The 25,485-nt window shown below is 35.2% G+C and overlaps 1 protein-coding gene and 1 long non-coding RNA gene across 6 annotated transcripts in view; one reads left to right on the top strand and one right to left on the bottom strand.

Moving 5' to 3' along the window:
* CTNNA3 (catenin alpha 3) overlaps positions 1–25,485 on the top strand; it is a 1,922,060-nt gene that overhangs the window by 1,437,596 nt on the left and 458,979 nt on the right. The gene's annotated exons all lie outside the window — the stretch shown is intronic.
* LOC133240396 (uncharacterized) overlaps positions 5,439–25,485 on the bottom strand; it is a 52,670-nt gene continuing 32,623 nt past the window's right edge. Inside the window, exon 3 of the long non-coding RNA XR_009734219.1 lies at positions 5,439–5,710. This is a non-coding gene — a long non-coding RNA (uncharacterized LOC133240396). The remainder of the gene's footprint in view (positions 5,711–25,485) is intronic.

The following is a 25,485-nucleotide window of genomic DNA, read 5'->3' as shown; positions in this document are numbered from 1 at the left end:
AAGTGAACAATTTATATTATAAAATTTCTCTGCTGATACAAGGATTTTTAAAGGTATCATTTATTATAAACACTGCTGCCAGTATTTCTTTAAGCTTCTAGATATTCTAAAGTCTATTTTGATTGTAGGTTATAGTGATTTAACAGAGGTTAAAGGCACATTCTTTTAGGACTTGCCTCAACATTTTGATGTAACTAGAAAGAGGAATTAGGTTACTGATATTGATTAAAAAACATTTTTGAGGGAGGAAGCAGTAAGTAAGGGAAGATGTACAAAATATTGTACTTTTACCATCTCCCCTACCTTATTTATTTATTTTCCTTCTATCAACTACTTCTGTATGTAAATAGTTATTGTTTCTTCATTATTTGTGTTTATTAATGTATTCATCTTAACAGTTACAGTCAAATAATTTTGAGACAAGAGACTAACAGTGTGTGTGTTTTCCTTTTTCATCTGTTAAAAATGTTAGCAAGAAGGCAGATTGACAAGATTTTTCTACATCACCCTAGTTTTAGCATCACTGTTAGAAAACAGTAAAAGGAAACAAAAAGGATTAAGCCCATAATGGCAAGTACATGAGTGTTGCTTCATTAGAGGAAAACAAAATCAAGTAGATAGAAAGAAGCTGGAAACATTGAAATAGATGGAAAAGAGCAGCAAACACCTCAATCCAGAGTATGCACAGGCAGTGCAAGCAGTGACCATCAGGGAGGGAGGTTCCACCTCACATGTTGAGTCACTGAATTCTGGAAAACAATGAAGTAAAAGCCTCACTTTCAGTGATAACATTAATTTGAACTTGGAGTACCATTTTCATCCAAAATGTGTGGCAAAATAAAAACCTTTTTGTATACATAGGAACCCAGAATATTTAAGGTACACAAACCCTTTTTGAGAAATGACTTGAAAATATATTCAAACAAAACAAGGGAGGAAAAGCAGAAAGAGTGGAATGTGAAGAATTCAAATAGTGAATCTACATAAGAAATATAATGAATAAAATGACAAGATGGCAGACCTCTAGCAGGTCTAGAAAGCAATTGATTCAAATTAGAACAAAAAGTCAAAGTATTGCAAGAAAAAATAATTCTAAAAGGAGCCTGGAGTACATTTAGACAAAGAGAATCATTTAATTGGCCACATGATAAAGAAAACAACTCACTATCCTCTCCAGAGATGCTGGTAAACTAGTTCCAGCCAGCTAGCTTAAAATATTGTGAACTTAAGTATGTCATCTCAGAACTTTAAAACTTTGTCTGATTGTATTGCTATCAGTTTATGTTTAATTATTTGTATTTATTTATTGTTTTTGTCATGTTTTGTCATTGTTAGGAAACTAGATTTCATGTCACATGGTAATATTACCTATTATGCCTATTATGAAGTGTATGTATAAAAGTGACATATACACACATATGGGGAAGGCAATGGCACCCCACTCCAGTACTCTTGCCTGACAAATCCCATGGATGGAGGTGCCTGGTAGGCTGCAGTCCATGGGGTCGCTAAGAGTCGAACACTACTGAGTGACTTCCCTTTCACTTTTCACTTTCATGCATTGGAGAAGGAAATGGCAACCCACTCCAGTGTTCTTGCCTGGAGAATCCCAGGGACGGGAGAGCCTGGTGGGCTGCCGTCTATGGGGTTGCACAGAGTCAGACACGACTGAAGCGACTTAGCTTAAGCATACACACATATACATATATGAATATTTTATACCATTTATAGCAGTATATTTTATACAGAGATATTATCTTATTATATAATTTATTATATGTAGCATTAATATAACTATATATCGGTAGTGTATATGTTATATTATATACAAAAAGATTGTTTTTTTTTTTTTTTGGCCTGTGTGTTTAATGGCCTTTATATAAAATAGAGTTACCATACAGAAGGACTGGGACAGATCCATGCTTACCCCAGGGACATCTGGAAGTCTGGTATTGGCTTTGGGTATTACAAAGATGAAGGACTAGCTAGTAATTTATAATATAATGCATTGTGTAAAGTATGAAATCCCCCTGGTGGCACCCAGGGCCAGCTTATTTACCTTGTTTAGGGATGTATAGATTCATGGCTTACACGATTTCACTGATTTCCTATCTTGGTTTGACTATATGGTTAGTGGGGCATCAAAGACTCTGCTAGAATCTTTTCCGTTAACTCTCCTAAAACCACAATTTCTTGCATATATCTTGATGGTTCATAACCCAGAGACGAGGTGCATCCTGTGTGACTAAGAAAAGATTCTGTGTAGGCGTGCCTGCAAATCTCCCAGTCTCGGATGCTGGCTTGCACGTTCTTTCTCCTGCTTTGCTGTTTTATCTTGAAAAGGTTTTATCTGAGTGTGTTATATAGAATTTTGCAGACCCTTTAAAGTATTCAACCTTGTATAGTTGTTGCAGTCATAATTCATTTATTTACAAAAGAAATGTACCTGAAGATACCAAGAAGAAGAAATACTCACTCACACATCTACATTTATCATACAGAATAAGGTAATGGGCAAACAGTTATATTTGGTTTTGTTGTTAACTGATTTTTTTTTTGAAATGTCCTCAGTAAGCTTTCATAGTTGGATATTTTGTGGCCAAAAGTATTGGATCATGCTTTTCTTCATCAGACATCTTTCTAAGCCCTGAAACTTCAGTGGCTAAACTTTCATTTGATTTAGAATTACTGACTCTCACAACACATATCAAGAGTGAATGGACAAACATTTCTTAACAGTACCAACTCAGTCTTTTATGGCATGTTTCCTCCAATTTTGTGATCCTTCTACAAATGACCATTTCATGATTCTGAGCCCTTAAAAATTCAGAACTATAGCAAAGCTTATCCTCTCTATATTAGATATCTATTGCTAAATTTAAAAGAAAAAAATTACATTAAAGTTTAGCCAATTGAGATGACAAGATTTACTGTCTTCTGGTTTCTGAGATCAAGAATATGGGAGCAGCCTAGCTGGGTAGTTCTCTCTCAAGGTCTCCCGTGAGGTTGCGGTCTTGCTGTTGGCCTGGACTATCCTCATCCAAGTCCCCACTAGGGCTGGACTCACTCACATGGCTTTTGGCATGAGGCTTCAGTCTCTTGCCACATGGGCCTCCCCATGTGCTGCCTGAGTATTCTCCCAACACAGCGTCTGTCTCTCCTCAGAGTAGGCAATTCAAACAAGGCAGAGAATGGAGAAAGGGAGACTCTAGGATAGAAGCCATTGTTTTTGTATAAACTAATTTCTGAAGCTGTCTACCAGCATTTTTGCTATATTCAATTCGTTAGAAGGGCATTACTAAGTCCAGTGGATTCCTAAATTACTTTAAAGGCAGAGTATGAATATCAGGAGCAAGGTCTCTGAGCCATTTTACAGAATGCTTACCACAACTTCTGAGTGTTTTATGTTCTTGGATATGCTCAGTCTATTTCCATGTCCACGAAGAGTGGACATGGAACTGCTTTTTGGCTTAACATCTAATTTTGGAAACATAACAAAGAACCTAGCATACAGGAGACAATAAATATATACTCAGTGGATGAATATATAGTACAATGCACAGCTCACTGGGGAACCTTAACAAATTTGACAGAGCATAACAATTAGAAAAAGGAGTTTTCTCCATGGCTGAACTTCACGCTATATACTTTTATATTCTTAGAAACACTGGGGGCAGGTTCACAAATGTTCCTCTAAATATCACTTTATGTGCCATGGTAAGGGTGAAAAAGTATAAAATAGGGAATTTGAAAATCAAAAGTTCTTGATTTTTTTTTTTTTTGCCATGATACAATTGCCCTTAAACTATATGGATGCTGTCTCTTCAGCTGCTGTAGGAAAAAGTGAATTAGAAGGTGTCCAGTGTTCCTATATTCTACCTTTGTTTTTGTTTTTAATCTAAGCCATTTGTTTGCATTCTGCATTTGATATGCACTAATAGGTTTATGATCTAGATTATTTTAAATTCTCAAAACCCTACATAAGTCCTAATCTTGATAAAATTTATTCTCCATAAATGCTTTCACTTCCATTAAAATATTTATGACATAGGTTCATCACTTTGTATCTTTTCTTCAAATTAAAAACATTTTGAAAAGAAAATGTTTGAAAAATTAAAATTATAAGCAGCCTAAGGTATAGCAAAGGATGTTTCTGTTTAACATTTAGTAGTTCAGCCTAATTCTACTTTCTAAATGTATTGATGTTTCATATTCTTGAGGAATATGGGCTTCTCTGGTGGCTCAGATGGTAAAGAATCCACATTCAGTACAGAAGACCTGGGTTGATTCCCTGGGTTGGGAAGATCCCCTGGAGATGAGAATGGCTACCCACTCCAGTATTCTTGCCTCTAGAATTCCTTGTACAGAGGAGTCTGGTGGGTTACAGTCTATGCGGTCGCAAAGAGTTGGACATGCCTGAGTCTTTCAGTCATTCATGCTTAGGGAGTACAATGGTACAAGACAAAACAGTGTATTTTTATACCGAAAGAAAACAATAAAATCTAAATCATCTGATGCCTCTGAGATTATAGTGAAGGCATTTATTTAAAGAAGTTTTTCTTCTTTTCAGAAATAGTAACTCTTTTAAGAGAATTAGAAAGGAATCAAGAACACCTAATGAATATGCAGAGTCATTTTAATGACAGTTTAATATTTTTAAAAGTGAAAGGCAAGTTTTAGAGCATTTCTGTATGTAAAGCCTATTCAGTTTTTGTAAAAAAAAAAAATTCACACAAATCTCAGAACAAAGATATTTGGAGAGACTCTAAAACTTACAAATTATCAAATTAGTTTTAGATAATTTTGTGTATCTTTGAGATTCTTCGTGGCAGAACTGATTTGAGCAAATCAGTGGCTTATAACTCTTTGCAAAAACAGCATGCTGCTGCTGCTGCTGCTAAGTTGCTTCAGTTGTGTCCGACTCTGTGCAACCCCATAGATGGCAGCCCACCAGGCTCCGCCGTCCCTGGGATTCTCCAGGCAAGAATACTGGAGTGGGTTGCCATTTCCTTCTCCAATGCATGAAAGTGAAGTCGCTCAGTCGTGTCCGACTCCTAGGGATCCCATGAACTGCAGCTTACCAGGCTCCTCCATCCATGGGATTTTCCAGGCAAGAGTACTGGAGTGGGTTGCCAAATTTCTTCTGATCAAGGTATAATAAACTTTTAATCAAAATGTGCACCTGATGCAATGATAGGATGCCATTTAAAATTTTATTAATGGAAGAAAAGGAAAGGTGAAAGAAGACTATTAAGGTAAATGATAGCAAAGAATGACAATGGTAATGATAGTAAACCAGGACAATGGTTAGTTTAAAATGTCCTTTAGAAACGAGCCTCCAAGACTTTTCTCTCTCTTTCTTATAAGGTAAATGGCAGTCAAAAAATTTAGTTTAATCTGATTTTCGATTAATCTCATATTTTAAATCAAACTTAATGATAACTTCGTTATTTGGCTATCATATCTGAACATTCATTTGGATTATTCTTCAATTATGGGCAACATCCATTTCCCACAGGAAAATGGGGAAGACTGCCCTTCAAATCACTATTTCTCTTATAATGAAGACACACAAATGATTGGATATAAAATAACCTTCTACTTGAAGTTTCCCCTGTACACAGGCAGGAACAGGAAACCCCATTTTCAGTGTACAGCTCCTGAAGAAGTTAAAGATGTGTGATAAGAGGATAAGGAGTTGATCAAATTCCTAAAACAAAAAAAAAAAAAAAAAAAAAAGAACATCCTTTACATATAAGTATAGTGTTTTAAAAATACTCAAAAATGCTGTATATACTATAAGATGATACTGCTTAGGTACAGTAAAATGATAACAGTATGACATGTAATTAAGTCACAAGTAGGAAATCAGTTTAGTAAACCTATGCTGAGCCACACTGATGCTCAAGCACTAAACCTAACAAATACTTAATGAAGAAAACAAAAAGACATTTTTCCTCTCTAGAAGCATAAATGTGCCCTGGTTTAATGCATAGAACATTATAATGTAAAATAAAACAGAAAAGTATACAATATCTTATACTTGATATTGTCTGGGAGTGATTAGGTTCAGAAATTAAGATATTCCAAATCTAGAAAATTGAGAAAACTATCCTAAAGTTAAATATTTAAGCAATCAAAAAAATTTTTGTTATCAGTTCTATAACATAGTTACAGAAGATCATTCATCCCTGACATTCTCAGAATACTATGAGACCTAATTTGGATATCACCAGCTTTTCTTATGCATCCTTATGAAATGAGAGGTTAATCAATTCTGTTTTTTTAATTAATTTATTTCTTTATTGAAAGATATTGCTTTACAGAATTTTGCTGTTTTCTGTCAAACCTCAACATGAATCAGCCATAGGTATACATATATTCCCTCCTTTTTGAAACTCCCTCCCATCTCTCTCCCCATCCCACCCCTCTAGGTTGATACAGAGCCCATGTTTGAGTTTCCTGAGCCATACAGCAAATTCCTGTTGACTATCTATTTTATATATGGCAGTGCAAGTTTCCATTTTACACTTTCCATACATCTCACCCTCTCCCCATGTCCATAAGTCTGTTCTCTTTGCCCTGTAAATAAATTCTTCAGTACCATTTTTCTAGATTTCATATATATGCATTAGAATACAGTATTTATCTTTTCTCTCTAACTCACTTCACTCTGTATAATAGGTTCTAGGTTCATTCGCTGGGTCATATGGAGGGTTTTATTCCTAGTTTTTAAAGAAATCTCCATACCATCTTCCATAGTGGCTATTATCAATTGACATTCCCACCAACAATTCAAGAGCATTCCCTTTTCTCTCCAGCATTTATTGTTTGTAGACTTTTTGCGGATGGCCATTCTGACCGGTGTGAGGTGATATCTCATTGCAGATTTTGTTTGCATTTCTCTAATCATGAGTGATGCCGAGCGAGCCATCTGTATGTCTTCATTGGAAAAGTGCCTGTTTAGGTCTTTCCCCCACTTTTTGATTGGGTTGTTTGTTTTTCTAGTATTGAGTAGTATGAGCTGCTTTTATATTTTGGAAATTGATCCTTTGTCAGTTGTTTCACTTGCTATTATTTTCTCCGATTCTGAGAGTTGTTTTTTCATCTTGCTTATAGTTTCCTTTGCTGGGCAAAAGCTTTTAAGTTTAGTCAGGTCCCAGTTGCTTACTTTTGTTTTTATCTCCATTACTCTAGGAGGTGGGTCATAGATGGAGTCTTCTGCCTGTGTTGTCCTTTAAGAGTTTTATAGTTTCTGGCCTTACATTTAGGTCTTTAATTCATTTTAAGTTTATCTTTGTGTGTGGTGATAGAAGTATTATAATTTCATTCTTTTACATGTAGCTGTCCAGTTTTCCCAGCACTATTTATTGAAGAAGCTGTCTTTGCCCCATTGTATATTCTTACCTCCTTTGTCAAAAATAAGGTACCCATAGGTGCATGGGTTTATTTTTGGGCTTTCTATCTTGTTCCATTGATCTATATTTCTGTTTTTGTACCAGTACCATACTGGCTTGATGACTGTAGCTTTGTAGAGTAATCTGAAGTCAGGAAGCTTGATTCCTCCAACTCCATTCCTCTTTCTCAAGACTGCTTTCACTATTTAAGGTCTTTTGTGTTTCCATATGAATGGTGAAATTTTTTGTTCTAGTTCTTGAAAAATGCAATTGGTAATTTGATAGGGATCACATTGAATCTATAGACTGTATTTGCTAGTATAGTCATTTTGACAACATTGATTCTTCCTACCCAGGAAAATGGAATATATCTCCATCTGTTTATGTCATCTTTGATTTCTTTCATTAGTGTCTTATAATTTTCTGTGTACAGTTCTTTTGTCTCCTTAGGTAAGTTTATTCCTGGATATTTAATTCTTTTTATTGCAATAGTGAATAGGATTGATTCCTTAATTTCTCTTTCTGAATTTTCATTGTTAGTATATAGAAATGCAAATGATTTCTGTGTGTTGATTTTGTATCCTGCAACTTAGCTAAATTCACTGATTAGCTCTAGTAATTTTCTGATACTACCTTTAGGGTTTTCTATGTACAGTATCATGTCATCCGCAAACAGTGGGAGCTTTACCTCTTCTTTTCTGATCTAGATTACTTGTATTTCTTTTTCTTCTCTGATTGCTCTAGCTGGGACTTCCAGAACTAGATTGAATAATAGTGGTGAAAGTGGATACCTTTGTCTTGTTCCTGATCTTAGGGGGAATGCTTTCTGTTTTTCACCATTGAGATTAATGTTTGCTATAGGCTTATCATATATTGCCTTTACTATGTTGAGGTAGGTTCCTTCTATGCCCATTTTTTGAAGGGTTTTGACTTAGCAGCAGCAGCAATCATAAATGGGTGCTGAATTTTGTCAAAGGTTTTTTCTGCATCTATTGAGATAATCATATGGTTTTTATCTTTCAATTTGTTAATATGGTATATCACATTGATTGATTTGTGTATATTTAAGAATCCTTGCATTCCTGGAATAAACCCAACTTAATCATGGTGTGTGAGCTTTTTGATGTGTTGCTGAATTCTGTTTGCCAATATTTTGTTGAGGATTTTTGCATTTATGTTCATCAGTGATATTGGCCTGTAGTTTTCTTTTTTTGTGTGTTGTCTTTTCTGATTTTGGTATCAGGGTGATGGTGGTCTTGTATAATGAGTTTGGAAGTTTTGCTTCCTCTGCAGTTTTCTGAAAGAGTTTTAGAAGGATAGGCATTAGCTCTTCTCTCAGTGTTTGATAGAATTCTCCTGTGAAGCCATCTGGTCCTGGGATTTTGTTTTTTTGGGAGATTTTTGGTGACAGCTTCAATTCAGTGCTTGTAATTGAGTTGTTCATAATTTCTATTTCTTCCTGGTTCAGTATTGGAAGATTGAAATTTTCTAAGAATCTGTCCATTTCTTCCAGGTTATCCATTTTATTGCCATATAGTTGTACATAATAGTCTCTTATAATCCCTTGTATTTTTGCATTGCCTGTTGTAACCCCTCCTTTTTCATTTCTAATTTTTTTGATTTGATTCTTCTCTATTTTTTTCTTGATAAGTCTGGCTAAAGGCTTGTCAATTTTGTTTATCTCCTCTAAGAAACAGTTTTTAGTTTTATTAATCTTTACTATTGTTTATTTCATTTCTTTTTCGTTTGTTTCTTCTCAGATCTTTATGATTTATTTTCTTCTACTAATTTTGTTTTTGTTGTTGTTGTTCTTCTTCTTCTTTTCCAGTTGTTTTAGGTGTAAAATTAGGTTGTCTACTCGATGTTTTTCTTGTCTCTTTTGGTAGGATTGTATTTCTATAAAATTCCCTCTTAGAACTGCTTTTGTTGCATCCCATAGGTTTTGAGTTGTTGTGTTTTCATTGTCATTTGTTTCTAGAAATGTTTTGATTTCTTCAGTAACCTGTTGGTTATTTAGAAATGTATTGTTTAATATCCATGTGTTTGTGTTTCTTACACTTTTTTTTTTCCCCTTGTAATTGATATCTAGTCTCATAGCACTGAGGTTGGAGAAGATGCTTGGTATGATTTCAATTTTCTTAAATTTACTGAGGTTTGATCTGTGACCCAAGATGTTGTCTATCTTGGAGAATGTTTCATGTGCACTCTGCATTTGGATGGAATGTCCTGAAGATATCAATGAGATCCATCACATCTAATATATCATTTAAGACTTGTGTTTCCTCATTAATTTTATGTTTGAATGATCTGTCCATTGGTGTGAGTGGGATGTTAAAGTCTCCTTCTATTATTGTGTTACTGTCGATTTCTCTGTTTATGTCTGTTAGTGTTTGTCTTATGAACTGAGGTACACCTATGTTGGGTGAAAAGATATTTACAGTTGTATCTTCCTCTTGGATTGATCTCTTGGTCATTATGTAGTATCCTTCCTTTTAATATTCTTTCTTTGTTTTTAGTCTTTGTTAGCGTGATCAGTATGTGTCTTGGCATGTTTCTCCTTGGGTTAATCCTGTATGGGACTCTGTACTTCTTGAACTTGATTCACTATTTCCTTTTCCATGTGGTGGGAAATTTTCAACTATAATCTCTTCAAAAATTTTCTCTGAGATTATCCTCAGTTCTTGTCATTCTTTTTACTTTATTCTGTTCTTCAGAAGTTATTTCCACCATTTTATCTTCCTACTCACTGATTCGTTCTTCTGCTTCAAGTATTCTGCTATTGATTTCTTCTAGAGTATTTTTAATTTCAGTAATTGTGTTGTTTGTGTCTGTATGTTTATTCTTTAATTCTTCTATGTCTTTGTTAATTGATTCTTGCATTTTTTCCATTTTGCTTTCAAAGTTTTTGATCATCTTTACTATCATTATTCTGAATTCTTTTTCAGGTAGTTTGCCTCTTTCCTATTCATTTATTTGGACTTCTGTGTTTCTAGTTTGTTCCTTCATTTGTGCGGTATTTCTCTGCCTTTTCTTTTTTTTTTTTTTAACTTATTGTGTTTGAGATCTCCTTTTCCCAGGCTTCAAGGAAAGTTGAATTCTTCCCTTGAAGAAGGTTGAATTCTTTCTTCCTTTTGGTTTCTGCCATCCTAAGGTTGGTCCAGTAGTTTGTGTGAGATTTGCATAGGGTATGATTTGTGCTGAGTTTTTGTTTGTTTGTTTTTCCTCTGATGGGCAAAGCTGAGTGAGGTTGTAATACTGTCTGCTAATGACTGAGTTTGTATTTTTGTTTTCTTTGTTGTTTAGATGAGGCGTCCTGCACAGGGTGCTATTGGTGGTTGGGTGATGCCAGGTCTTGTATTCAAGTGTTTTCTTTGTGTGAGTTCTCACTGTTTGATACTCCCTATGGTTAGTTTTCTGGTAGTCTAGGATCTTGGAGTCAGTGCTCCCACTCCAAAGAATCAGGGCTTGGTCTCTTAGCTTCATGCTCTCATTACTCAGCCTTTGGGGTCTGCTTCATGATGCTGATATAGCTACCTTCACCAATGCTAACCACATATATTCCTCTTAATCAATTCTTAATTCCTATCCTTAACCAATCCCCTTCCACTCATCCAATCTCCATCCATAAAAAAAAAAAAAAGAAACAAAAAGAAAAGAAAAGCTTTAAACCTCAAAAGAAAATATAACTCTCCCTCTTCTGTTCCTTCTTTCCTACCTATTATTTATCAATATATATTTATACAGAGCCTATAAAACTGTCTGTAGGTTTTTGGCATATAATTGCCTGAAGATAATACATTCCCCTCTGTTTTTTATGGCCAGAATATAAGGAAGGATTAAGTTTCCTTTGCTTTTCAGTCAAAACTTCTTTGCTATTTACACACTTTGAGTACAGCATTAAGCTAATTGCTGGAAAGGAGAGCTTGATCCACATCTTCCAGGTGTTCAACTATGGTTGGGGAAATATTAATAGCAGGATTACTTTAGGATATAATCAGGAATGCACTCACAAACCAAGTTTAAGCCTTTAATTTTTCTTTTTACTCCTTTTTTTCTCTTTCAACTGCCTAAGCAAACAACACCAGAAGTTTCCTGAAGTATTCTTCTGCAACCAAGTTTTACCTCCTGAGATTGACCTTCAGTTACCCTTTTCCCCTGTTACAGAAACTATCTATGGGTTGACTCATTGCCAATTCCTCCTTTCTCCTCCCTGACTCCCTTTCTTTTCTCATCAACTTCTACAATCCAGAGGGAAACAAAGTGAAACAAGTAGGATATTTTACTTTTGCTTGTTCCCCTCGCAGGATGAGTGGGCAGACTCTGACCTGCCTTCTGTCCTAATTCATGTGGGTAACTCTATCTACTTTCTGCAAGGCAGAATAATGTCACACTACTTCATTATCCCTCAGGCAAAAGCTGTAACTCAATTCTCTGTGTATGAAAAAGACAAAAGGGAGACAACAATATTTTATTTTTGTGCAAACCAATAGATGTTTGCTTCAACAGAGTGTATTGTGCAACCAACAGCCTAAGGAAGACTTACAAATATTGTATTTCAAAATATGTATTTGAACCTACAAATTTGTAATTGTACCCATTTTTGTGAGCCCTAAGACAGTCACTGGTTTTACAAAGAAAATGAGTCTTATAGTAATCACAATTAGGAAACTACTACAAAATATATATCATGAGCCTTAAAATAAGATTATTTTCAATTATCAAAAACACTTTTCTGAGGGATTTTTAATGATATTGGCATATTTTCAGAATATATGATTGATAGGCAGAAAGTAGGATGCAAATATAGAGAAGGATATAAAGTAATTTTTGTTACTTAGCTATAAGAGCTCAGGAATCATATTTCCTGCATTCAAATCCCAAACTCTACTTCCTGCTGTTCTGCCACTTTGGGCAAGTTACTTTTTATTTCTCAGTCACACTTTTTTTATCTGAAAAATTAGGGGAAATAAGAGTACAAAGCTCAGGAATTGTAATAGTGCGTATATATTGAATGGGATATAGCAGGATGCTTGGCACATAGTAAATCCTCCATAAACAATTATTGACATTTGAGTGGTCATGATCATGGCATCCTTGGGGAGATTTAATCTTCAGATGTGTGACTTGTAGAAAATCCATTGAATTCTGATATCAATAGCAGATGAGATTGTTGGAACTGTGTACAAAAGCATAAACAATATATTTTCTGTTTTTGTTTTATTTTCAGAGAAAATAACAGTCTTTACAAAGAATCTGGTATAGTATATTAATTCATGTTTACTTGGGAAATCACTAAAGAATGGCTGTTTACTGTCAAGTTAGCAGAGGATTGTTATCTAAAGACTATTTTATTTTTAATGAAAATCCTGAATCTTTCCCAGAGTCTTGGAGAGCCCTTCTGTGGATAGACAGGCTTTGTTTTCTTCTAGAGTACACTAAGTAAAATCTCAAAAGGGGAACTGTGTAAATAGTGTAAAATTCAGTATACTCAAAGACCAAACAAATTCCTCCAACTTGTGTTTAATAAATAAAGCATCCAGTCACTAAAATCTCCTGAGTTGACATTGATTCTTTCCTTTATTGCCCTGAAATAGAGGGAAAATAAACATCTTCTGATTGATCCTTAAACAAATTCTCCACCACAGTTTTTTTCCCCCCTCAATATTTCCTTTCCCATTTCCCATCCTTTTTCGATGTGAGCAGGAATCTCTTCCTATATATATATATATATTTTTTTTTTCCCTTAGAATTGCTTGGAGTCATTTTCTATTCATTGATACAGAAACAGGAAATTTCTCTCTTGCCCTCACCTAAATAAATTTGTTCAACACTCAATTCCCTGATGGGGAAGAGACGTCATGTCTAAGCTTCACCTTTTGTTTGTGGGCAAAAGCTAGGCACTATAATCAAAGTTTCTCTCTTTCTCAGAAAAAATTGAATGCTCCTATTATTTGCTTAAGAATAACAGCCAAAAGAGAACAAGCTCCCTACCATCTCTCTGCCCCAAGTATTTTCCCCATGATTCTTCTCTCCATGTGCAGCCTTAAGGTTCTTTCAGTGGAACAGCTACAAATGCTCACAACAGAGCCAATTAAGGCACTTTGAAGTATAGCACAAGAAAGGGTATATTGCAGTTACTCAGACATCACAGTCTCAAAAATATACCTGATTTATGTCTTCTAGCCAGAGTAATTTACACTAAAAACAGTGTTATTGTATACACTGAATGTCACAAATTCTATACCACCAGTGTCATATATTACCATAGTAGAGGAAATGTGACTTCCTGGGAGATTGAGCAGTATCAGTAATTGTCCACTCAGGGCCTCTTCTTTGGCCATTAGCAGTGTGGAAATGATTTCTATAGAAAGGTTACTTTTAGAGATTATTTTGATAATGCAATTTGTTAAAGATCACAACTATTGAAATACAGACGTTAGTATGATTGTGGAATTTGTGAATGGCTCTGGAAAGAATAACCTGCCTTTTATTTTCTGTCATGAGCCACTACCTGATGATTTATCTTTCTCTTCCTAGGCATATTCATTATCTATTGCTGAGTAACAATATTAAAACATTATTAGCTTAAGACAGTACAGTTTAGTACCTCACAGTTTTTGTGGGGCAGATATCCAGGCAAGACTTAACTGCATCCTTTGCTTAGAATATTATATTAAAATACAAATCAAGGTGTCAGACAGGGTTGTGGCCTCATCTTAGGCTTGATTAGGTAAAAATCCTCTTTCAAACTCATTCAGGCTATTGGTAGAATTCAGTTCCTCATGGTTGTAGAACTGAGAGCTTCTATTTCTTTTTCTTGGCTATCTATCTACCAGAGGACACTCTCAGCTCCCAGAGACTTCCCACAGTTCTTACTATGGAATTCTCCACAATAGGTACTTATCTTCTCAAAGTCAGAGAGAAAAGGACACTCAGCAAGGCAAGTGTTATAATCTTATTTAATATAATCTCATAATCATGTGTACATAATCACATATGTTCCATCAATTTCCCCATTTTATTGGCTATAAGTAAGTCATAGTTCCTGCATAAACTCAAGGTAAGAGTATTATGCTGGACAACTTAAACCTCTGTTGAACACACCAGGGAAATACTTTATAACTTTTAATAAGATGCATACCTGAATTTAGTGAAACAAGTTGAGAGGCCTAGAGTAGTTAATTCCTAGAGACTTTAATGGAATAAAAGCAATGTTGATTCTGAACTAGATTCTTCTTTTGAAAACAGTTTTTATCTTCATTATATAGGAATTTAGAAGTAAGTTTGGGGCTTTCCTGGTGGTCCAGTGGCTAGGACTCTGGGCTTCCAATCTAGGGAGCCTGTCCAATTCCTGGTTAGGGAACTAGATCTCATATCCTGCATGTTGCAACTAAATATCCTGCATGTTGTAACTAAGACCCAGAGCAGTCAAATAAATAAATACTAAAAGCACACAAAAAGTAAACTTGATTCTTTCTCTAATCAAGACCAGATTTACTATAAATATTAAGGTGGCCTAAATATAATAACTAATTTTCAATTGTTTTGACCTATAGCATAATTTTATATGGGTCAACCTGAAACGTCCTACATATTTTGTTTTCTACATTCCAGGGAAAATTCCTGGAAATAATACCATTATGGAATAATATACACTGAATAAATGAAGAAAGTGAAGTTCACTGGGATTATGTGACCAGCCTAAATTTATAGTAGTAAACAGCTAAGTAAGAGATTAAATCAGTAGAGAAATACAAGTTATTCAAAGCCTATACTTTTAATCATCTTTCAAAGACTTATTTTTAAAAATAAATTAATTGACTGAATAATGATTATTTCTATCAGGCACTTTTTACCTAAGATCAAGGTATGTTGTTAGTTTTTGTAACAAGCATTGAAGAAAGAGTAGAAATAGGGAATAAAGACAATGTTCCTTTCTGAGTCTGCTCCTAATCTAGTTGTCTTTAATCTTTAGGTGCTTTTGGTACTTCTAAGTTTGCTTTTTGTCTTTGGCATTTTGCTGTTTCATTATGATGTGCTTAAACATGGATATAGATTTTATTTATATTGTTTGATATACATTTTGCCTATCTGTGAAATTATGTCTTTAACAGTTTCAGAAAATTAATAGCTATCCTCTTTGCAAATATGTTATTTCTTCCAGTCTCTCTATTCTTTTTGTGTTGAGGCTGATAGTATGCATGATGTTAGTTCTCACCCAACCCATTATATTCTTAAACTCAGATTTATAGATTACCATACCTTGCCTCCGGAGAAGGCAATGGCACCCCACTCCAGTGTTCTTGCCTGGAGAATCCCAGGGACGGGGGAGCCTGGTGTGCTGCCATCTCTGGGGTCACACAGAGTCAGACACGACTGAAGTGACTTAGTATAGCATAGCATAGCATACCTTGCTTCATTCTCTGTGCTAAAAATCAAATAATTTCTTTATGTCATGTTTCTGTTCATTAGTTTTCTTTTTGTTGTTATTTTTAAGAGCAGTTTTAGTTTTATAGCAAAACTAAGAGGAAAGTACAGAGATTTTTTAAAAAATACTCCCTGCCCCAACACATGCGTAGCTTCCCCCAATATCAGTATCCCGTCATAGAAGTATGAATACATTTTTTGTAACTAATGAAACTACACTGACACATCATTATCACCCAAAGATCAGAACTTATATTAGGGTTCACACTTGGTGTTGCACATTTTATGGATTTGAACAAATGTATAAAGATATGAATCCACCAGTAGAGTATACAGAGTAGTTTCACTGCACTGAAAGTATTCTGTGTTCTGCCTATTTGTTTCTGCCTTTCCCCTAACTCTGAACAGCCACTGATCTTTTACTGTCTCCATAGTTTTTACCTTTTCCAGAACATTATATAGTTGAATCATACATTTTACAGCCTTTTCAGATGGCTGCTTTCTCTTAGCAGTATGTATTTAAGTTTCCTCCATGTCTTGTTTGTGATGTCTTAACTCATTTCTTTTCAGTGTTGAATCATATTCCATTGCCTGGATGTACCACAGTTTACTGATCCCTTCACCTACTGTAGGATGTCTTGGTTGCTTCCAAGTTTTGCCACTGTGAATCAAGCTGTTATAAACATTCATGTGCAGGTTTTTATGTGGACATGCATTTTTAATTCCCTTATGTAAATACCAAAGAGCATAAACGCTAGATCACATGCTAAGAATATGTTTAGTTTTGAAAGAAACTGCCAAACTGCCTTCCAAAGTGGCTGTTATTCTGCATTCATTCCAACTAGAAATTAATGAGCGTTCCTGGAGCTCCACATGCTCACTATCATTTAGTGTTGTCAGTATTCTGGATTTTGGCTCTTCTAAAAGGTGTATAGCGGAGTCTCATTGTGTTGACTTGCCTTTCTCTGATGACATACGGTGTAGAACGTCATTTCATATGCTTATTTGCCATTTGTATATCCTTAGTGAGATTTCTCGGAGAAGGCAATGGCACCCCACTCCAGTACTCTTGCCTGGAAAATCCCACGGACGGGGGAGCCTGGTTGGCTGCAGTCCATGGGGTCGCTGAGAGTCGGACACGACTGAGCGACTTCCCTTTCACTTTTCACTTCATGCAGTGGAGAAGGAAATGGCAAGCCACTCCAGTGTTCTTGCCTGGAGAATCCCAGGGACGGGGGAGCCTGGTGGGCTGCCGTCTATGGGGTCGCACAGAGTCAGACACGACTGAAGCAACTTAGCAGCAGCAGTGAGATTTGTTAAGGTCTTTAGCCTTTTTTTTTCCTTCTTCTTTTTTTCTTCATTTGAGCTGTTTTTTTATTACTGAGTTTTAAGAGTTATTTTTATATTTTGAATAACAGTTCTTCATCAGATGTGTCTTTGCAAATATTTTCCCCCAGTCTATGACTTGTTTTCTCATCCTCTTGGCATTGTCTTTCACAGGAGCTTTTTTGTTTTAATAAAGTCCAGTTTATTAATTATTTATTTAATGGATTGTGCCTTTGGTATTGTATCTAAAAAGTCATTACCATGCCCACATTCATCTATATTTTCTCATATGTTATTTCCTAGGAGAGTTAGTTTTTTTATTTTACATTTAGGTCTATGATTCACTTTGAATTAAATTTTTTGAAAGATGTAAGTCTGTGCCTAGATTTTTTTTTCTAATGTAGATGTCCACATGTTCACACACCAATTGTTGAAGAGATTATCTTTGATCTACTGTATTCCCTTTCTCCTTTGTCAAGGGTCAGTTGAGTCTGTTCATTCTCTACTCTAAATTCTCTCTTTAGTTATATGTAGTAGCATGCTCAAGCTGAAACTCCAGTACTTAGGCCACCTCATGCGAAGAGTTAACTCATTGGAAAAGACTGATGCTGGGAGGGATTAGGGGCAGGAGGAGAAGGGGACAACAGAGGATGAGATGGCTGGATGGCATCACTGACTCGATGGACATGAGTCTGGGTGAACTCTGGGAGTTGGTGATGGACAGGAAGGCCTGGCGTGCTGTGATTCATGGGGTCGCAAAGAGTCGGACACAACTGAGAGACTGATCTGATCTGATCTGATCTGATGGCTAATCCATTCTTTGGGTTTTTTAAACACATATATTTTTAAATTTTACATACTTAGGTAGATTCTTGATGTTTGGCTTTGAATAAACATAAAACTTCCTTATATTTTGCTCTTTTCATGTCAAATAGAAATATAAAAATTGTTTCAATCTCAGAGAGTAGATGGATAGTTTAACCATTTAATATATTTAAAGCTGCTTGTAAATAGTTCTTGGTCTATTGTAAGTGATACAGTTACTATAATTCCAGCACCTATAATCCTTGACAATCTAAATCTGATATTTGCTATTCTATGAATTCTTAGGGAGAATTTTTTTTTTCCAGAAAAGATATACATTTTCTTCTTCAGATCTCAGAACACATTAGCCTCAATCCACAGTTTCATATAATTAAAATTATTTGTTTCAGCACCTCCATTTGCCTACCACTGCTGCTGCTGCTAAGTCGCTTCAGTCTTGTCCGACTCTGTGCAACCCCATAGATGGCAGCCCACCAGGCTCCGCCATCCCTGGGATTCTCCAACACTGGAGTGGGTTGCCACTTCCTTCTCCAAAGCGTGAAAGTGAAAAGTCAAAGTGAAGTTGCTCAGTCATATCTGACTCTTAGCAACACCATGGACTGCGGCCTATCAGGCTCCTCCATCCATGGGATTTCCAGGCAAGAGTACTGGAGTGGGGTGCCATTGCCTTCTCTCCATTTCCCTGCTACCTAAGTCTACATGCCCATCACAGTGGTTGCTGCTGCTGCTGCTAAGTCACTTGAGTCACGTCCGATTCTGTGCGACCCCATAGATGGCAGCCCGCCAGGCTCCCCGTCCCTGGGATTCTCCAAGCAGGAACAGTGCTTGCACTGAAAGTCAATTATTTCACATTTGGTTACAGCCCTTTCTTTTTACCTTTCAATATGTCTCCTTTTTGACTTTTTTTTTGTTGTTGTTGTTAATAGCAACTTTATTGTTTCACTGGTGAAAAAAAATCATAACTGTATGATGCATTTCCCCCTAAATTTACAACAATGAAGGTTATACATAAATTATATAGATCACAAATTTTCTATTTTATACTATTTAGAACAAAATTATTTTGATTTTTAAAGATGTATTTTGTTGAAATACATGTTGATTTACAATGTTGTGTTAGTTTCTGTACCAAAATGATTCAGTTATATATATATATACATATATATATATATATATGTAAATGTGTGTGTATACACACACACACACACACACTCACACATATTCTTTTACATTCTGGCTTATTACAAGATATTTAATATAGTTCCCTGTGCTATACATTAGGACTTGTTGTTTATACATACTATCTACAATAGTTTGTATCTGTTAATCCCAAATTCCCAGTTCACCCCTTCCCCACCCTCTTCCCTCCCGATGACCACAAGTATTCTCTGTATTTGTCAGTCTGTTTCTGTTTCATAGGTAAATTTATTTGTCATATTTTAGATCCACATGCAATTGATATCATATGGTATTTGTCTTTCTGACTTACTTCACTTAGTATGATAATCTCTAGTTCTATGTTGCTGCAGATGATATTAGTTCATTCTTCATTATGGCTGTATAGTTTTTTATTATATGAATGTATCATCTCTTCTTTATCCATTAATCAATGGAATAAGTCTTCTTTATTATTTAGGTCCTGGAAATGTGATAAAGTGGGTTTTTGTAAGTTATTATATGGTGCTCAAGTAATTCAAATTGTTTATTCTACCATAAAACTGCAAACAAAATCTCTAATCTTGTCATTATCAGTCATACAAACTATCACATAAAGTTACCAAAGAATTTTCAGTTGTTATAAATTTGCTTACTATCCAATTTAATTTTCTACAACACAACCAATTGGAGTATTTTTCCTACACTTTTTTCTAATAAGAGGATAGGAAACTATGGTTTCAAATTGAGTATTGTTTAGAATTTTAGTTTAGGTGTTACATATTTCAATATGATTCAGAAGCTTTCTTCTGTTTTACTTTTGTTTTTTTCAGTACATAGCTTGTCATTATATAATGGACTTCCCAAAATTAGTCTTTACTATTTCATGAAAAATTCAACTAAATGGTACTTATTAAAGTGAAATCACATCTTTGTTTTAAAGACCATACCAAATCCCCAAACTTCCAGCTTTTTTTTTTTTTTTTTTTGAGTGCATTTTTTTTTTCTTCAAAAATAAGCAATTCTCATAGTTATTTATAGGAAAAAAAATTCTCCTGGAGGCTTGAAAATGGTTTCTAACTGCCAAAAACACAATAATTCCTCTCAGAATTAAGTGGTAGAAATAATGATATGGAGGAGTAGAGTCCATCAGTCATTAATACCTTCTTGATCTAAACTTAGTCATCAGTCAGTATATTAGTAAACTTCTTTATATTTGATACCTTTGGTTAATATTTTTCAGAGGGAAAGTGGCTTTTGGGTTTTTATGATGCTATAGATTTTCCAGAAGCCATTCACATATTCCACTGCAGTGGACCAAATTGCCTTTAAACAACATTTCTAGCCTTTATTGTGTCGTCTGGCATTTTGCTTTTGTTCCCATAACGTATTGTTATTTAGTGACAATATTATCTCAAAGCAGTATTTGTGATTGGAAATGCTGTAAAAATTTTATACCTTAAAATATGAAGATTACACCTATATTGGAGAAGGCAATGGCAACCCACTCCAGTACTCTTGCTTGGAGAATCCCATGGACAGAGGAGCCTTTTTAAAGTTAAAAAAAAATCTTTAGCCCTTTATCCTGTCTTCTCCCTTAACTTCATTATGCTCCTTCTATATTTTGAAGTTTAATTGTGAATTACCTTGAATATACTTCCTATAACATCCCTTAAGTACAGTTAATGTAGGACTAAAATTTTTTCAGTGTTTCAGGTTTCTACTAAAGAACATAATTTGCTATATACTTGTGGACAAGAAATCATCTGTATTTATTTATGTGTTTAGAGACTCTGAAAATCCTAAAACCAGGAGGGGTAGAATATGAGGAGATTGGTCATATCAACTGCCTTTCAAACTAGATGGCTCCTGTCCATTCCAGCATCATTGGTCTATTTGTCTGAAGAATATTTCCTTCTACGAAAAAAATCATAAACTTAAAAAAAAGAGAGAGAGAAAATGGTTTTAGAACCATAGAGAGAAGACTTTAGATAAAGAAGATAGTGATATCTAAACTTACATTTATATGTCATTAAACAATGGCAAGAATTTTTATTTTTGATTGTTTTTAAATTTGAACTTACAAAAATACACAATGTATTATTTTATGAAAGCATAATAGCACAGTAAAATAATTGACTTTGAAGATTACAAGTGCTTAAGACTTTATTATTGCTTTTGTGCCCTTAGATATGTGTGTAAGCTTTCTGAAATATAATATTCATTTGTGTAAAAAGGTGAACTCAGGATAGATTTGTTGTGAAAGTTAAGTAACACAGTGAAATGCTTGATGCATTTTGAACACAATTTTCAATCAATAAATAATTCAAATAATTATTTGGAATTAGCGGCCACTGAACAACAAATTTAACAAGTGTATTAATTTCCAAAATATTATTGAATATTGAAAAATAAAGAATAAAGATCTTATGATATAGCTCATAATAGTATCTGAAATAGTCCTTATCTGTTGGTGGATATATCAAGGAATTAATAAATTACATAACCAATATTTATAAGATAGAACCTATTTCTTTCCTTCTACATATAGGTGTTTTAAAATATATTGTTAAGTAGATGGTCTCTTTGTTGATGATCAGTGTTAACTATTAATTATTTCATAAATTTTGTATATTGGTCTCTAAAATTCTGTTGGCTCTATGGAAGAGCATAATATTTTCTTAAATAATTTTTTTTCCCTCTCCACTCCCATTTCTACATTAACTATGGATTTAGCCAACTAGAGATTTTGTAAGTTTGAAAATGTTTGATTTGGAATTCTAGTTTTCATAAACATATGCAATTTTCTAAATAAATAAATGAATGCACTTTTCATTTGCTCAAATATTTGTTCATTTACTGTTGTTCTATTAAATGACTAATCCATGCCAGGCATTTTTCTGACTTCTGGGGAAGCAGAAGTGAAGACATGATCTTCAAAGACAGCATATGTCATTGATTTAGTCTAAAACCTTTCTAAACATTATATTGTTAAAGTGTTTCGAGAATGAAAGCAATCTATGACCTAGATGAAAATTACCACCTGCACCTAAGAATCAAATAGATTTGAATTAGAACCTTGTCTTTGCTTTTGATGTCTTTGTAATCTTAAATGATTTATAAATTGTTCTTATACTCAAGCTCATTATTTTGAAATAATTTGTCACACACACAGATGCCTACTCCTTAAAAATGATAAGCGTATTGATATTTCTGCTATGATTTCCAAAGACTTATCATTCTATTGAATTTCCACAATTTTTTCCCCTCTGAACATAATACCGGTGGTAGGAAACAACCCCTGATGAGCAGTCAGACTCAGCAGCCATTCTCAATTTCCCTCAAATTGTTTTTAAGAGTTTGTTTATTATTAGTATTATTATTTTTTCAACCAAGTCATTCAATTCCTAGAAAGTGTTTGTTTTCTATTGGAATTTTGATTTATGAGGCTCATGTAACCATGCATCATTGCAGAAACGATTATGAAAAGGTAAAGGCAAAAGTAATGATGCATTTTCACATCGTGTGTTTACATCTATTTTCTTAGATTTTATTCTGGAACTCGCATAGGAAGATGACCTCAAACATTTTGCATAAAAACGTTTAGATATGTAATTTGCTTTGTCCATTATTTCTGCCAACTTTAGTAATAACTACTGATGAACCAGGAGTAGAAACAGTGACAGATTTTATTTTCTTGGGCTCCAAAATCACTATGGGTGGTGACTGCAGCCACAATATTAAAAGATGCTTGCTCCTTGGAAGGAGAACTATGGCAAACCTAGACAATGTATTAAGAAAAAGAGACATCACTTTGCTGACAAAGGTCCATATAGCCAAAGCTATGATTTTTTTCACTAGTCATGTACAGATATGAGAGCTGGACCATGAAGAAGGCTGAGCCCCAAATAATTGATGTTTCAAATTGTGGTGATGGAGAAGACTCTTTTATATAAATTCTTTTTATTTATTTATTTTTTTATACAACTAATCTCAAAAATATACAAGCAACTCCTGCAGCTCAATTCCAGAAAAATAAACAACCCAATCGAAAAATGGGCCAAAGAACTAAATAGACATTTCTCCAAAGAAGACATACAGATGGCTAACAAACACATGAAAAGATGCTCAACATCACTCCTTATCAGAGAAATACAAATCAAAACCACAATGATGTACCATTTCACGCCAGTCCGAATGGCTGCAATCCAAAAGTCTACGAGCAATAAATGCTGGAAAGGGTGTGGAGAAAAGGAAACCCTCTTACACTGTTGGTGGGAATGCAAACTAGTACAGCCACTATGGAGAACAGTGTGGAGATTCCTTTAAAAACTGGAAATAGAACTGCCATACAATCAAGCAATCCCACTGCTGGGCATACACACCGAGGAAACCAGAATTGAAAGAGACACGTGTACCCCAATGTTCATCGCAGCACTGTTTATAATAGCCAGGACATGGAAGCAACCTAGATGTCCATCAGCAGATGAATGGATAAGAAAGCTGTGGTACATATACACAATGGAGTATTACTCAGCCATTAAAAAGAATACATTTGAATCAGTTCTAATGAGGTGGATGAAACTGGAGCCTATTATACAGAGTGAAATAAGCCAGAAAGAAAAACACCAATACAGTATACTAACACATACATATGGAATTTAGAAAGATGGTAACGATAACCCTGTATGTGAGACAGCAAAAGAGACACAGATGTATAGAACAGTCTTTTGCACTCTGTGGGAGAGGGAATGGGGGGATGATTTGGGAGAATGGCATTGAAACATGTGTAATATCATATAAGAAACAAATCACCAGTCCAGGTTTGATGCAGGATACAGGAAGGGTGCACTGGGATGACCCAGAGGGATGGTATGGGGAGGGAGATGGGTGGGGGGTTCAGGATGGGGAACACGTGTACATCCGTGGCGGATGCATGTTGATGTATGGCAAAACCAATACAATATTGTAAAGTAAAAATAAAAATAAAAAGAGAAGACTCTTGAGAATCCCTTGGGCAGCAAGGAAATCAAATCAATCAATCCTAAAGGAAATCAACCATGAATATTCATTGGAAGGACTGATGCTGAAGCTGAAGCTCCAACACTTTGGCCACCAGATGCAAAGAGCTGACTCATTGGAAAAGACCTTTATGATGGAAATATTGAGGGCAGGAAGAAAAGAGGGTGACAGAAGATGAGATGGTTGGATGGCATCACCGACTCAATGGACATGAGTTTGAGGAAACTCCTGGAGATAGTAAAAGACAGGATAGCTTTGCAGGTTGCAGTCCATGGGGTCACAAAGAGTTGGACATGAGTTAGTGACTGATCAACAACAACTACTGAGGAGCCATACGTTTACAGCCTAAGAGGCACAGGAGTACCTAATTAGTCCTATTTCTTCTTAGAACCAACATTACTCTCTTATTTGTGGTTTTAATAGCTTAATTTTACTGGTGTTACAGTTTGAAATGAGTCAAAGTAGCCTTTGACACCGAAAGATATCAGGCTTTGCTTCCACTGAATTTATTTTTTAAGCCCCTTATTATCTCAAGTAATAGCATAGCAACTTGATGACTTTATTCACATTTCAGAATGTGTGCAGTTTTGGTAGCTCGTAATTTACTGGAATGAGGGTATAAGGAATCTTATGGTTGCTGAGGTGTTTGCAGTTTCCTAAAGGGGGTCTGGAAAAGGTCAGTTTTCACTCCAATCCCAAAGAAAGGCAATGCCAAAGAATGCTCAAACTACTGCACAATTGCACTCATCTCACATGCTAGTAAAGTAATGCTCAAAATTCTCCAAGCCAGGCTTCAGCAATATGTGAACCGTGAATTTCCTGATGTTCAAGCTGGTTTTAGAAAAGGCAGAGGAACCAGAGATCAAATTGCCAACATCCGCTGGATCATGGAAAAAGCAAGAGAGTTCCAGAAAAACATCTATTTCTGCTTTATTGACTATGCCAAAGCCTTTGACTGTGTGGATCACAATAAACTGTGGAAAATTCTGAAAGAGATGGGAATACCAGACCACCTGACCTGCCTCTTGAGAAATCTGTATGCAGGTCAGGAAGCAACAGTTAGAACTGGACATGGAACAACAGACTGGTTCCAAATAGGAAAAAGAGTACTTCATGGCTGTATATTGTCACCCTGCTTATTCAACTTGTTTGCAGAGTACATCATGAGAAACGCTGGACTGGAAGAAGCACAAGCTGAAAGCAAGATTGCCAGGAGAAATATCAATCACCTCAGATATGCAGATGACACCACCCTTATGGCAGAAAGTGAAGAGGAACTCAAAAGCCTCTTGATGAAAGTGAAAGAGGAGAGGGAAAAGTTGGCTTAAAGTTC

The sequence above is a fragment of the Bos javanicus genome, chromosome 28 (assembly GCF_032452875.1).
Source record: "Bos javanicus breed banteng chromosome 28, ARS-OSU_banteng_1.0, whole genome shotgun sequence".
NCBI lineage: Eukaryota > Metazoa > Chordata > Mammalia > Artiodactyla > Bovidae > Bos > Bos javanicus.
The sequence above is the reverse complement of the archived record's forward strand: the minus strand, read 5'-3'. Positions and strand labels throughout refer to the sequence as shown.